This window comes from Benincasa hispida, chromosome 9, assembly GCF_027475165.1.
Source record: "Benincasa hispida cultivar pf3 chromosome 9, pf3_genome.v1.1, whole genome shotgun sequence".
Lineage (NCBI taxonomy): Eukaryota > Viridiplantae > Streptophyta > Magnoliopsida > Cucurbitales > Cucurbitaceae > Benincasa > Benincasa hispida.
The window spans coordinates 23,091,895-23,107,437 of NC_143486.1; positions in this window are offsets into that span (position 1 = coordinate 23,091,895).

Consider the following 15,543-nt stretch of genomic DNA (forward strand, 5'->3'; position numbering starts at 1 on the left):
TTTGATTAGTTGCTCAACCGGTCTCTCCCTCATATCAGTATATACACTTTTCTCTGTATTCAAGCATATCTTTTCAGTGGAATGGTCAGAGCTATTTATAGGCTAAACTTTGACTCTCTGACTTGTGGTCCCCACTTTATTGTTATGGTAGTATCTGAAATGGTGGAGTGAATAATCCTTCTGTTACACAATCAATCCCATCCGAAATGCACAACGGTCAGCTGTACACACATCAGAATCCTCCGTATTTGCACTGCTCTTTACATCTTCGATCGTTTGCCTGCATGCGGTGTTGTTTTTTAATACCGCATGCGGTTGAAATTGCATTGATCCTTAGCTATTGATCGATTGTCGCATGCGCCATCATTGCATTGATTGTCTATTCATTACTGAATGATGGGCGTAATGCGACGTAGATACGTTGTTCTTTTTATCTTGAGCCATGAACGCATGTGGTGACTTTATTTCTTGCAAAACAGACTTGAAATATTCTTTTCTACCATCACAATGGTGTCAATGGGTGTATTGAGGACAATTTATAATTCTCGCATTTCTTAGCCAATTTCTATACAATAGACACAACTTTCCTTTCTTTTGGCCGTAATATCTAATAAAATAGTATAAATAGCTTTTATTTCTACAAGTTATTAGAGAACCCATCTAATCAACCTCGGCTTCGTTTCTTCTTTGTCATCAAATATTTTATCGCCGAGTGGTCAGTGTGGATGAGTACTTTTATTCCCAGCAAATATGCTCTGAATTTCTCCAACGAAAAAATTACCACAAGCAGCTCTTTTTCTGTGGTGGTGTAGTTAGTTTGAGCAGGATTCAAAGTCTTACTCGCATATGTGATGGGATGTAATATAGTTTTTCTCTTCTGTGCCAGCATTGCTCCCATCACATACTCGCTCGCATCGCACATTAATTCAAAGAGAAGTGTCCAATTTGGTGCGATCAACATGGGCATGGTCGTCAATGAGTTCTTCAAAATCCTGATTGCGTTGAGGTAATTGTCATCAAAGTCAAATTTTCTATCGGCCTTCATCAACGCACTCGGCAGTCGTGCTATTTTTGAAAAGTCCTTGACCGTTTGTAAAATCCAGCATGCCCCAAGAAACTTCTTATAGCCTTTACACTTGTTGGAGGTGGGAGCTTCTCAATTGCTTCAATTTTTGCCTTGTCCACCTCCAACTCGTCCGTAGATACTGATGGAAAAGTAGGCATGCACAGCGGAATTGAGGATCAATTTTACTCTAATTGCATAATTTAAACATACAACCATAAATTAGTTAATTAGGGTTTTTTAGAAACATTAGCTTTGAAGCTCCCGAAACTCGTCTATCTCCACTCGAACACGAATCGGACAACCACTAGAGCTGACCTACTATCCTCTGGACTCAGAACCGGGTTGTGAAACCCGATGGATGAAGAACCCGAGAGAGAGAAAGAGATGGAAATAGTAGAGTGAAATTTAGGTTGGGTTTAGATTTTTCAGCCTAATTTTTAAAAACTAATTTTTGCAAAATGTCCAAAAGTTTTTAATCCAAAATGACAAGCCCATATTTATAGAAAAGGGCCATGTAAATTACATGAAATAACTTCATAAAAATCCAAAACCTAGAATCCATTATCTAAGTGGGCTTAATGTCTCCACTATAAGCCAACACCTAGCCAACTATTTTGTTAGTAGAATTATCCAACAAAAGTTTGAATTTTCCCACTAACTTTAGTCAAAGGAGAAAATAGTCATTTTGTCAAAGTCAAACTTTGACCCAAAAGTCAACATTTTGACTTTTTATGATTTTTTTCTTGTTGACTAATTTTGACCTCCCGAGCATGAATCCACATTCATTTTCTCAAAATTCAAATCACATTTGAATATAAGGTCAGTCAAAGTTTGACTTTTCAAAGTCAAAAGTCAACTCTTTGACTTTTTAAATCTTTGACCATTTCCATTATTTTCACGCTTCCGAATATGAAAGTATTCATATTCTTGATATTTAAATCATATTTAAATATTAAAGTTGTAACTCTAAACTAAAAAACCGACCACTATATCACATATACTTGTCGGTTTCTCTCTTTTCACCTAATTCGAATAATTCAAATTATTCTATCATACTGTTCTAAGTTTATTCCATATGAGCTAGTAGGGGAACCTAATGAACCTATAGATCACGGGCTCCAATGATCCGAGATTGGCTGGCTAAACTCTTTAGATGGAGCTAATCAACATTCGTTAACTCACGAGCCATTCCACTATAGTCCCGTAGTTACACTCCCTTCACTATAGATATATTTGTGTCCATTTGATATAACCATGATTAGTAAGCTAATCCTTCAAAGGTTGTTCGTAATCTCGGCTGGGTCATAAAAACAATTTTACCCCCAAGACTACATCTTGTTCCTTAAATTCCACTGATCCTCTAATGAACAATTGGTTTAAGATCTAACCTATAAACTGAACCCCTCTCGAGCCAATGAGAGGGTGGGGCCCCTTGTTCAAGACGTGGATTCAGTACTAAAGGGAATAACCTATCTACTATCCCTATAACGAGTAGGAGTGAATTCCGTCTTGCACCCTATCTTCCCAGCTATCCACCTGATATTATCCTTGAAATGGGAGGCTTATTGGGCCAACGATAATGAGCTGTCCTCATCTATGCAGATCTAAGGATAATTCCGAGTGAACAAGAGTTCATAGTTAGCTCAGGATTAAGATTAAATTACCTAGGTCATCAATTAACAAAATAGTCAATTTTATACATTAAACGGCATTTAGAACGTAAAAAGTGACTATTTCATGGTTCAGTCTTATGTAAACTTTTTACATAGGATGCCCCCATTTTCATGTCTCCACGTGAATGGTTTAGGATCACATCGTTTGTACTAACTACAAAATGGGTCGCATCTATATTGGCCCCAGAATAAGGTGCCCAACCTTATTCATATACTATAGACCATTTTGGCTATATATTTGAACTTGATCCACATTTATGTCACTACATAAAGTTCAAACTTAAACTTAATAGTCTCGGAACCTTAGTTTATTGGATTCATGAATATAGAATTTAAATTTACTAAAGATTTTTAATAACAGCTTTATTGAACAAGAATATGATATTACAAACTACGAGTTTTAGGACATAAAATCCAACAAATTCCCACTTGGACTAAAACTTCTAGTAGGATCAAACAATGCTGAATTTAACCGTGAGAAATTAATATTACATATGAGTACAATAAATATATGAATACAATAAACTAGGGCATTCACGCCCAACATAATCTCCCACTTGTCCTTGTTTAGAAACAGTGTAGACCTAAACTCTGTAGGTGACCCTAAAAAACTTTAGCCGTGAGGGTTCTTATAAAAGGATCAGCAATGTTTTGCTCAGAAGTTATCTGGGTCACTACAACGTCACCACGGTGTACGATTTCTCGGATAAGGTGGTACTTGCGTTCGATGTGCTTTCCTTGTTTATGGATTCGAGGTTCTTTTGAATTTGCAACTGCACCGTTGTTGTCACAATATAAGGTGATGGGTAGATGCATATTTGGAACAACTTCCAAATCTGTCAAGAATTTTCTCAGCCATACTGCTTCTTTTGCTGCTTTGCAAGCAGCTACGTATACAACTTCCATTTTGGAGTCAACTATATAGGTCTGTTTTAAGCTTCTCTACACTACTGCTCCTCCGTTAAGAGTGAACACTGATCCAGATGTAGACTTTCTAGCATCTTTATCAGTTTGGAAATCATAGTCAGTGTATCCAGTAAGGATCAGATACTTAGCACTATACACGAGCATGTAGTCCCTAGTTCTCTTGAGATACTTTAAGATGTTCTTAATGGCAGTCCAATGATCACGTCCAGGATTAGACTGGTATCTACATACGATCCCTATTGAGTAGCATATGTCAGGTTTAGTACATAACATTGCATACATCAGACTTCCAACTGTGGAGGCATAGGGAATATTTCTCATATCCTCAACTTCTTGAGGTGTCTTAGGACATTGCTCTTTTAACAGATGAATTCCATGTCTGAAAGGCAACAAACCCTTTTTGGAATTCTATATTTTATATCTAGACAACATTTTGTCTATATAAGATGCTTGAGAAATGGCTAGTGTCCTATTCTTGCGATTCCGAAAAATTTGGATCCCAACAATATACTGCGCATTTCCTAAATCTTTCATTTGGAATTGTGTGTCTAGCCATTGCTTAACGTCAGTAAGATATCCCACATCATTCCCAATGAGTAGAATATCATCGACATATAAAACTAAGAATGCTATAGTAGAATTAACGATCTTCTTGTAAACACAAGGCTCGTCAACATTTTGTTCAAATCCATAAGATTTGATCCCATTATCAAACCTTAATTCCAGGATCTAGAAGCTTGTTTCAACCCATAAATGGATTTTTGAAGATTACAAACCTTTTGTTCTTGACCTTGTGCAATAAACCCCTCTGGTTGAGCCATATAGATACTCTTTTCAAGATCGTCATTTAGAAAGACTATTTTGACATCCATCTGCCAAATTTCATAGTCATAAAAGGTGGAAATGGATAAAAGTATTCTTATCGACTTTAACATGGCAACGGAAGAGAAAGTTTCTTCATAGTCCACTTCCTCTCTCTGGGTATAACCCTTTGCCACAAGTCGAGCCTTAAAAGTTTGTACTTTACCGGCTTGGTCTCATTTTCTCTTGTAGATCCACTTACAACCAATTGGTTTCACATCACTTGGTTGATCTACAAGTTTCCAAACAGAATTGAAGTACATAGACTCCATTTCGAAGTCCATGGATTTGACCCACTAATCACGGTCCACATCTTTCATCGCCTATTTATAGGTTGATGGATCCTCTATACCGCCATCAGGTATAATGGCTTGTGTTTCTGTTAAACCCAAGTAACGGTCAGGCTGCTAAACAACCCTCCCACTACATCGAGGCATTCTCAACTCTTTAGAAGGATGTGACTGATCTGATGTACTAGTTTTATCTACTACTTTAGAAGATGAACTAGCTCTATTTGTAGCGTCTTTGGAAATTTCATTCAATGCTAGTTTACTGCGAGGTTGATGGCTTCTTATGTGGTCTTCCTCTAAGAATGTGGCATTTGTCGATACAAATACCTTATTCTCTTGAGGATGATAAAACAGACCACCCTTTGTTTCCCTTGTATAACCTACAAATAGGCATAATTTTGAATGATGTTCCAATTTCTTGGGATTTTGTACCAACACATATGCTGGATAACCCTAAATTCTAAAGTGACGTAAACTACTTTTATGCCCTTTCCATAGCTCATAAGGTGCTTCTGAAACACTTTTAGAGGGAACATTGTTCAAAATATGAACAGCAGATTCAAGTGCATATCCCCAAAAGGAATCAGGCAATTGAGCATAGCTCATCATAGAGCGAACCATATCTATAAGGTTTGGTTTCTTCTTTCTGATACACCATTCTGCTGAGGCGTACTAGGTGCAGAGAGTTGTGACTGGATCCCGTTTTCTATCAAATAGTCTTGGAATCGTATGTCCATATACTCTTCACCTCGATCTGATCGAAGTGTGATAACTTGTAGAAATACTAGTTATTTATGCTGCCTTATCTAGATATTGCTACCAAAAGAGAAGGAATATGTGTCGATTGTATGAAAATTAGCTCAAAAATACAATAAATATAAATTATCGCAAATACACCCACTAACATCATTAAGATGGTAAAAGAGGATATTTCTTCTTTGTTTTGCAGGAAACCAAGTCACCACTTGCGATCAAGGTTCAACGAGAAGCTAAATGCCCTGCCGTGTAGCCAAGCACGCAGCCCATGCCTTGCGCCCATGCAGTCGAGCGAGCGATGGCCAACAAGCGCCGCACGCCCATGGGCCTAAGCACTCGGCCAAGCATTCAGGCGCCGTGCGCAGCCATGTGGCCAAGCACGCCCATGCGTCGAGCGGCCAAACACACCCATGCGTCAAGCAACCAACCTATGCAGTGCGCTTATGTGTTGGTGGCCAACACCATGCGCCCATGCCAAGCAAGCCATGCAAGTGAGCCATGCGTCAAGGATAGACGGTCACCCTATGCGTTGGTGATGGTTAGCTCCTTGCGACGGCTAAGTTGAATTGCAATGCTAGTGAATTGGCTTTTTATGCATTGAGTAGGGGCTATGCGTTGCTTATGGACTAGGCATTGAGCAACCAAGAGTTGGACGCATACAAGGATGAAATCATTAGGATAACATCATCAAAACCGTGTGTCTTCTTGGGAGAAAAGCCTTAAGACTTAAGAATTTGAGGTGGTGGCATCAGATTGGAGGCCCATGCATTCGAAAGGTGGGAAGAAGACACTTAGCTTGCGATGACCACAACATTGCGTTGATGAGGTGAGGAGGAGACACTTAGCCATGCAACAAGTAGGTGGTGTCAACTCCGGAGAAGGTTTGGACGCCTATAAATAGAGCCAAGAGACTTCATTTTTAGTTCACAATTCAGAAATACTGTAAAAAGAGTGGGAAAATTGAGCAAACCTTGCGTTGGAGCCAAATCCATGCGTTAGACATAGAGGACGCATTGGACAGTGAGGTTTGAGGAGAACGCAACATATTGGGACGAGGAGTTCTCCCAATTTACTTGTGCGTTTGAAGTGATTACAAAGCCACTTGAAAGATCTAAAAGTCCAATTTTCAAGGTAGGTTGCCGGAAGAAAAGCTCGAAGGGATCGGAATGAAAACTGAGAAGAAGACAGAAGGGTCAGGCTGTCAGATCAGCCTAGGCAAGTCTTGAAGATTCTGTGATTTCGGCCAAACCATGAAAATTTCTGAGCTCATATTTTAGGGTAAGCTTCCTAAGACAGTTTAGAATATTTTTGTAGAAGGAAGTGTCTCAAAATAAGGTTTCAAACTATGAGTAATCTAAGCTGTAAATTGAATCTGGATTCTAGGGGTGAAAATGTAGCCCGAGGTAGAAAAGGGAGCTACTAGAGTGAAAAGCTCCTAAGCAATCAAGATGAGTGGCTAAAACGTTTTGATAAAAAATTTGCTTAAATTTTTGATTACAACGTGTTATAGAAAGCATGTTTTAAAGAAGAATGTTCTCATGCCAGCTAGTTTTACAAAGTGATTTCCAAGCAAACTATGAATTATGTTTTAAATGCATGCATATGTGAGAAGTTGTTAAAAAGCTATTTATATGTGCAGCATGCGTTAGTACCTTTAAAGCCATATTTTTATATGTGTTATACTTTAAATGCTTTAAAGAGAAAGTCATTTATGACTAGTTTTACTTTAAACGCGATACCGAAGGACATTTGAGAAGGTATCTGCCCAACTAGATACTAAAGGACATTTGAGAAGGTATCTATTGGTACTGAAAGACGTTTGAGAAGGTACTAAACCAACCAGATACTGAAGGACGTTTGAGAAGGTATCTGAACAGAAGTACCTAAGGTATGATGGTACTTAGTGTGGCCACGTGCACGTAAGTAGTTGAAGTCTCGAATGACTAGCAGTTGGTGTTGGGATTGTTTTACCCACAGTGGGGTTACTTTGAACTGAGAAATAGTTTTACTGTTTTATGATTAAAACAAATTTATATGTTTTTGTGCTTGGAAAAATGTTTATGCTACAGTACAAGTACTGTAGAAGCTTATATTTTAGTTAAACTCTTTATTGAGATTTTGCATGAGGATCAATTATCTTTCTTAGGTCACTCACTGGGCGTAAGCTCACCCCGTTTTCAAATGTTTTCTCTCCCCCCTCCCCTTCACGGTAGCGGTCAAATCCTCTGAAGATAGCTCTGCCACTAAAGGATAAAGAGTTTTGTAACTCGTCTGTTTAGGTGGTTACTGTTAATATTGTACACATGTTACTGTTGGTCATATAGGGACTAGAGTTTGTGGGTTTTGGGACTTGTAAATCTAGTGTTGTAATGACTCTAAATATGTTATGTTTCTAAATTAATAAATTGTGGTCCTAAAGAAATTCCGCTATATATAAATTATATCTTGGTATCAGAGTTATTCCGCAAGAGTTATTAGACAGTAAGTGTTAGCCAAAGGGTTGATAACTGCTGCAGTCAAGTCATTTTCTAGGCTAAAAGGGTGGTCTTGGGTGGGGTGTGACATAGACTCTTCTTCCCGGATTTCTTCCGTTTAGCACTCAGCTCAGCCTTTCTCTCAATAACCTAATATCAATTTTGCCCCGTATCAAGTAGCCTCGTTTCTCTGAATTCTATGGGGTATTTATAGGTCAAGATCTTTAACTCCGGCCTTGTGGACCCCACTTTTCGTTATGGAAATTCTGAAGATGGAGGGATATTTATTCCTTCTGTTATTCAATCAGACCATCAAATCTACACAACCGTTAGTCGTACACGTGTCACAATCATTCGCTTTTGCGTTGCTCAGCTGCATCTTTCGATCAGGAGTTTGCATGCAATGTTGTTTTTATTACCACATGCGGTTGAAAGTTAGCTCTGGATCGACTGTCGCATTGCGCCATCATTGCATTAATAATCTTTTCATTGTTGATTGTCGGGCACAATGTGACAGAGATGCGTTGGTCAGTTCATCTGCGGATACTTGGTTTCCTGCAAAACAGAGTAGAAATCTCCTTTTCTTCCATCTTAATGATGTTAGTGGGTGTAATTGCGATAATTCATAATTATTGTTTTTCTAAGCTAATTTTCATACAATTGGCCCATATTTATTCTCTTTTGGCCGCAATATCTTGATAAGGTAGTATAAATAACTTTTATTCCTACAAGTTATCAATTGCATCTCTAAAAATTATGAGCATTAGAGAGAGAGAAATCAGAGACTGAAAATAAAGGATAACGACGCAAACAATGGTGCTATCACTTCACTTCAGAGTCAGATGACCGCAATGATGAACCTAATTCAAGGAATTGCGATCAATAGCCCAACACCGCATAATGGGCAAGTAAACACAATTAATCAGAATGTTGCAAGGTGTGCAACTTGCGGTGAAGGACACGCAATGGAAGAATACCCGTAGAACCCAAAGTCTATTTATTTTGTGAAAAATAATCCATTCTCTAACACCTACAACCCCGGTGGAGAAACTACCCCAACATTGCGTGGAAGAATCAGCAGCAGAATTTCCAATCTGTGGCACAAAAAGAAGGGCCATCTGGATTCTTCCTGCGAAATAACGGTTAGACGAGCAGTCAAGCCAGTAGCTCATAACTGCCGCAATCCTCCTCCTTGGAAAGTTTTTTGAAGCAGTATATCGAGAAAAATGAAACTATGCTTCAAAACCAAGTGCGTCTATCTGCAACTTGGAACTACAGATGGGCCAGATTGCGAGCGAGCTAAAGAACAGACTGCAAGGGGCCCTACTGAGTTCAATAGAACTCCCACGCAACCCAGGGGGAACAGGTAAAGAGCAATGTCAAGTCGTGACATTGTGGAGTGGAAAGGCTGTGGTGGGGGAAAGGAAAGAGCCTAGCCAAATGACTCCAATTAAGTTGGAACCTGAGAATGCAGTGACTCAAGAAGAAGAAGGAGGAAAAGAAGTGATAGAGCCAGAAATTGCATCCACCTCAAAGCAAATAGAAAAGGGGACTGTGAGAGTGCAATTACCACCTTTCCCGTAAAGACTCAGAAAGAAGAAGAATGACGAGGTACAGTACCAACGCTTCATGACTATGTTAAAACAATTGCATATTAATATTCTGTTCAGTGAAGCGATTGAGGAGATGCCCGCATACACCAAGTTTCTAAAGGATATGGTAACGAAGAATAGAAGCACTGGTAAGTATGCCATGGTGGCTTTGACACAGAGCTCAAAATCAATAATCCCATCGAAGATGAGCGATCTTGGGAGCTTTACTATACCTTGCCCCAGTAGAGGACTGTACATCGGGTAAGCATTGTGTGACCTTGGAGCTAGCATTAACTTGATGCCTCTATCAATCTTTAAGCAGTTGAATGTGAGGTAACTCGCGCCCACGACCGTGACTCTCCAACTTGCAGATAGATCTCTGGTGCATCTAGAAAGGAAGGTAAAGAACATGCTGGTTACCATTGACAAATTTATATTACCAGCCGACTTCATCATCTTAGATTATGAAGCCGACAAAGATGTGCCTATCATTTTGGGGCGACCATTTTTATCAACAGGTCGAGCGCACTGCCGAGCGGCCACGCCTGTGCATTGAGTGCACTACCGAGTGGCCACGCCCATGCAGTGAGCACCCTGCCGAGAGCCATGCCATGCATCGAGGTGCCCTGCCATGCAGCCAAGCACGCAGCCCATGCCATGAGCCCATGCGAGTGAGCGAACGATGGCCAACACACGCCGCACGCGCATGCGCCGAATCAGCACGCCCATGCGCATAAGCACCCAGTCAAGCGTCAAGGCGCCACGCGCAGCCCATGCAACCAAGCATGCCCATACATCGAGTGGCCAGCCTATGCAGCGCGCCTATGCGTTGGTGGCTAGCACCATGTGCCCATGCCAAGTAAGCTGTACGAGTGAGCCATGTGTCAAGAATGGACGGTCACCCTATGCGTTGGTGATGGTTAGATCCTTGCGATGGCTAAGTTGAATCGTCATGATAGTGAATTGGCTTGCTATGTGTTGAGTAGAGGCTATGTGTTACTTATGGACTAAGCGTTGAGCAACCAAGAGTTGGACGCATACAAGGATGAAATCATCAAGATAACATCATCAAAACCATGTGTCTTCTTGGGAGGAAAGCCTTAAACCTTAAGAATTTGAGGTGGTGGCATCAGATTGGAGGCCTATGCGTTTGCAACATGGGAATAAGACACTTAGCTTGCGATGACCACAACATTGCGTTGATGGGATGAGAAGGAGACACTTGGTCATGCAGCCAAGTAGGTGGTGTCAACTCCGAAGAAGGTTTGGACGCCTATAAATAGAGCCAAGAGACTTCACTTTTAGTTCACAATTTAGAAATACTTTAAAAAGAGAGGAGAGTGGACCAAACCTTGCGTTGGAGCCAAATCCATGCGTTAGTCATAGAGGACGTATTGGACAGTGAAGTCTGAGGAAACTTGGAATGAGGAGTTCTCCCAATTTACTCGTGAGTTTGGAGTGATTCCAAAGCCACCTAAAATATCTGAAAGTCTAGTTTTCAGGGTAGGAATTCCAGAAGAAAAGCTCAAAGGGATCAGGTTGGAAACTGAAAGGAAGTCAAAAGGGTCAGGCTGTCGGATCAGTTTGAGCTAGTCTTGAAGATTCTGTGATTCCGTCCAAACCACGAGACATTCTGAGCTCATATTTAAGGGTAAGATTCCTGAGACATTCTAGAACATGTTTGTAGAAGGAAGTATCTCCAAATAAAATTTAGAACTGTATGTAATTTGAGCTGTAAGTTGAATCTGAATTCTAGGGGTGAAAAAGGAGCCCGAGGTAGAAAAGGGAGCTACTAGAGTGAAAAGCTCCTAAGCAATCAAGGTGAGTGGCTAAAACATTTTGACTAAAACATTTGCTTAAATGTTTGATTACAATGTGTTATAGAAAGTATGTTTTAAAGAAGACTATTCTCATGTCAACTAGTTTTACAAAGTGATTTCCATGCAAGCTATGAATTATGTTTTAAACGCATGCATGAGTGAAAAGTTTGTTAAAAAGCTATTTATATGTGCAGCATGTGTTAGTACCTTTAAAGCCATGTTTTTATATGTGTTATACTTTACATGCTTTAAAGAGAAAGTCATTTATGACTAGTTTTACTTAAAACGCGATATCGAAGGACATTTGAGAAGGTATCCGCCCAACTTGATATTGAAGGACATTTGAGAAGGTATCTATTGGTACTAAAGGACATTTGAGAAGGTACCAAACCAACCAGATACTGAAGGACGTTTGAGAAGGTATTTGAGCAGAAGTACCCAAGGTATGACGGTACTTAGTATGGCCACGTACACGTAGGTAGAATCAGAGATTGAGCAAAAGGGTTCTCTCTTGACTAGTAGTTGGTGTTGGGATTGTTTTTACCCACAGTAGGGTTATCCTCAACTGAGAAACAATTTTACTGTTTTATGATTAAAATAGCTTTATATGTTTCATGCTTGTAAAATGTTTATACTGCAGTATAAGTACTGTAGAAGCTTATATTTCAGTTAAACTCTTTATTGAGATTTTGCATGAGAATAAATGATATTTCTTAAGTCACTCACTGGTCACAAGCTCACCCCGTTTTCAAATGTTTTCCTCCCCCCCGAGAGGTATTGGTCAAATGCTTTGAAGATAGCTCTGCATCTACTCTGCCACTAAAGGACAAAGAGATTTGTAACCCGTCTGTTTAGGTGGTTTCTATTAATATTGTACACATGTTACTGTTGTTCATATAGGGACTAGGGTTTTTGGGTTTTGGGACTTGTAAATCTAGTGTTGTAATGACTCTAAATATGTTATGTTTCTAAATTAATAAATTTTTGGCCTCAAGACATTCCGCTGTATATAAGTTATATTTTGGTATCAGATTTATTCTGCAAGAATTATTAGGTAGTAAGTGTCAGCCAAAGGGTTGATAACTGCTGCAGTCACGCCCTTCTCTAGGCTAAGAGGGTGGTCTAGGGCGGGGTGTGACACTTTATGCGATACTACTTCTAGATGTATGCGTTATTAATGAAATTCTTATAGTGTGCTATGCGTTGTCACAAGTTTCCTTGTGCTGAAACCAAGTATAATTCCAATGCAAGTTTCTCAGAGTAATCCGAGGTCGAACATAGGGATTGTTGTTGTTAATTTGTTACATTTGTGATATATGCGACTAGTTTTTACAATTAATAAAGAGTGTGTTTGTACAAGAAAGTAAATTGCGGTAAAGTAAAATTGTGCAGATAAAACTAAAGTTGCGTTAATAAAATAAAGTGCGATAAAAATAAACCTAAGCTAACGTGATGCAAGATACAAGATACATGATATACATGATGCTGAGTTCGAGACTGACCATGAAGTTTATACAAAGGATCGTGGTATGCGATGGCAAGACTTTATGGATGAATCAAAAGGAGAAAGAATAATTAGTACAAACATTGCAAGTTTGCTAATTGCGTTAAAGATATAACTAAGGTTCCGCTTTCCCTTGGCGTACACCTCTCGATGATCGGCCGCGTTCCCATATCTCTATGGTGAAACAGGGATGAACGTGGTGAACACAAGGTTGCTTCCATCTCTAGAAGTACTTCTCGCTTTAATGAACGCATTCTTCCAACCCTCTCTCGATAAGCAAAATGGCATCTTCACTTCTGCTCTCACAGGTGAAGATGGTCTCGCATGCCTTGACTAAACATAATTATTTCCTTAATCCAATTAATTTACTTGCTCAATTATTGCTAATTATCCAAGGGATTAAGAAAACATCGTGTAGAAAGTGAAATATGGATGAACGGAAATAGGCAAAGAGATGGAGATGGAAATGATCATAACATTTAATTATAGAATTAAGCGTCTGATACATGGTGTGAATGATAGACTAAGAAATGAATACAATTGATGATAAAGAGATAGAAACAAATATAGATGAGTGTCAACGTCTTGACATAGATCTGAACGATGGATTTTCTTGCTGGCATGTGGAGTGGATGAAGAGAAGAGCTTCCCTCTCAGGTTTGCTCGTCCGGTAGAAGTGACCTTCGTACAGAGTTTCAACGGTTGGGATCGGAAGGATTCTTGCCCGGAGACTCACCTCTCGGCCTTGTCTCTTAATTCTTCCTAGATCTACTCTGATTAGTCGCTCAACCAGTCTTTCTCTCAGATCAATATATACACTTTTCTCTACATTCAAGCATATTTTCTCAGTGGAATGGCTGGAGCTATTTATAGGCTCAGCTTTGACTCTCTGACTTGTGGTCCCCACTATATTGTTATGGCAGCTCCTGAAATGGTGGAATGAATATTCCTTCGGTTACGCAATCAATCCCGTTAGAAATGCACAACGGTTAGCTGTACACGCGTCTAAATCCTTTGCAATTGTGTTTCTTTTGCATCTTTCAATCGTTTGCCCGCATGCAGTGTTATCTTTTATTACCACATGCAACTGAGATTGCATTGATCGCTTAGCTCTTGATCGATTGTCGCATGCGCCATCATTGCGTTGATCGTCTATTCATTCCTAAATGATGGGAGCAATGTGACGTAGATGCGTTGTTTAGTTTATCGAGCCATGAACACATGCGGTGACTTGATTTCCTACAAAACAGACTTGAAATATTCTTTTCTACCATCGCAATGGTGTAAGTGGGTGTATTGACGACAATTTATAATTCTTGCATTTCTTAGCTAATTTTTATACAATTGACGCAACAGTCCTTTCTTTTAGCCGTAATATCTAAATAAAACAGTATAAATAACTTATATTTCTACAAGTTATCACAAGGGCAACCCCAGCCAACGCAAGCTATGCAATCATGCTACACACATTTGCGCCTAACTCTAAGACGCATGCGATGTATATGCGAAGTGTCGAGAGGCCTTATTCCTAAGTCTCTATTCCTGCTCATGTGCTCTGTAACACAGATTCTGATAGATATTATTGATGATGTTCTATGCTCGAAATGATGCGATACTACCGCTAGATATGCATTAATGATGGGTGTTCATGTAGTATGCCATGCATTGTCACAAGTTTCCTTACGATGGAACCAAGTGTAATTCCACCGCAAGTTTCTCGGTGTGATCCGAGGTCAAACACGGGGGATGATTTAGGTTATTGTGGTATGTTCATGATATATGCGACCAGGTTTTCAATCTTTAAATGTGTTTGTTCAGGTATATAAATTGTGATAAAAATAAAGTAAAGCAGTAAAGATGCGATAATAAAATGAAATATAATAAACCTAAACTAGATGACACAAGATACAAGTTTTGTGTTACAAGATGATGGGGTCAAAGCTGGCTATGAAAGTTGTGCAAAGATGTGGAATGTGGCGGCAAGTCTTATGAACAGAACAGAAAGACAAAGACAAAGAATATAACAACGCAAGTTCTCAATTGCATTGTAGCTATAAATGTTGTGCCGCTCTTCTCTTGGCGTACACCTTTCAGTGATCGACCACGCTCCCACATGTCTGTAGTGAAACAAAGACTAACGTAATGAATGCAAGGTTGCTTCCATGTCTGGAAGTACTACTTGCTTTAGTTAACATATTCTTCTGACCCTCTCTCGATAGGTCAGAATGGCATCTTCACTTCTGCTCTCACAGGTGAAGATGCCGTCTAGCATGACTTAGCTAAACGCATTTTATATATTTAACACAGATTAAGTACTTGGTTAATTCATATTTCTTATCCGGGAATTAAGAAGACATCATGAAGAAAGTGATTGACGGGTGAACGGAAATAGACAGAAAATGGTAAATGAAAGCTATCGAAACATTTAATATCTCTATTAAGCGTTTAATACATGGTGTGAATGTAGAGGTAAAGAAACAATGAAATACAATGATGAAAAAGATAGAACAAATACAAACAAGTGCCAATGTCTTGGCACTGATTCGATGGAGATCTGCTTGCCAGATAGGATGGATTTGA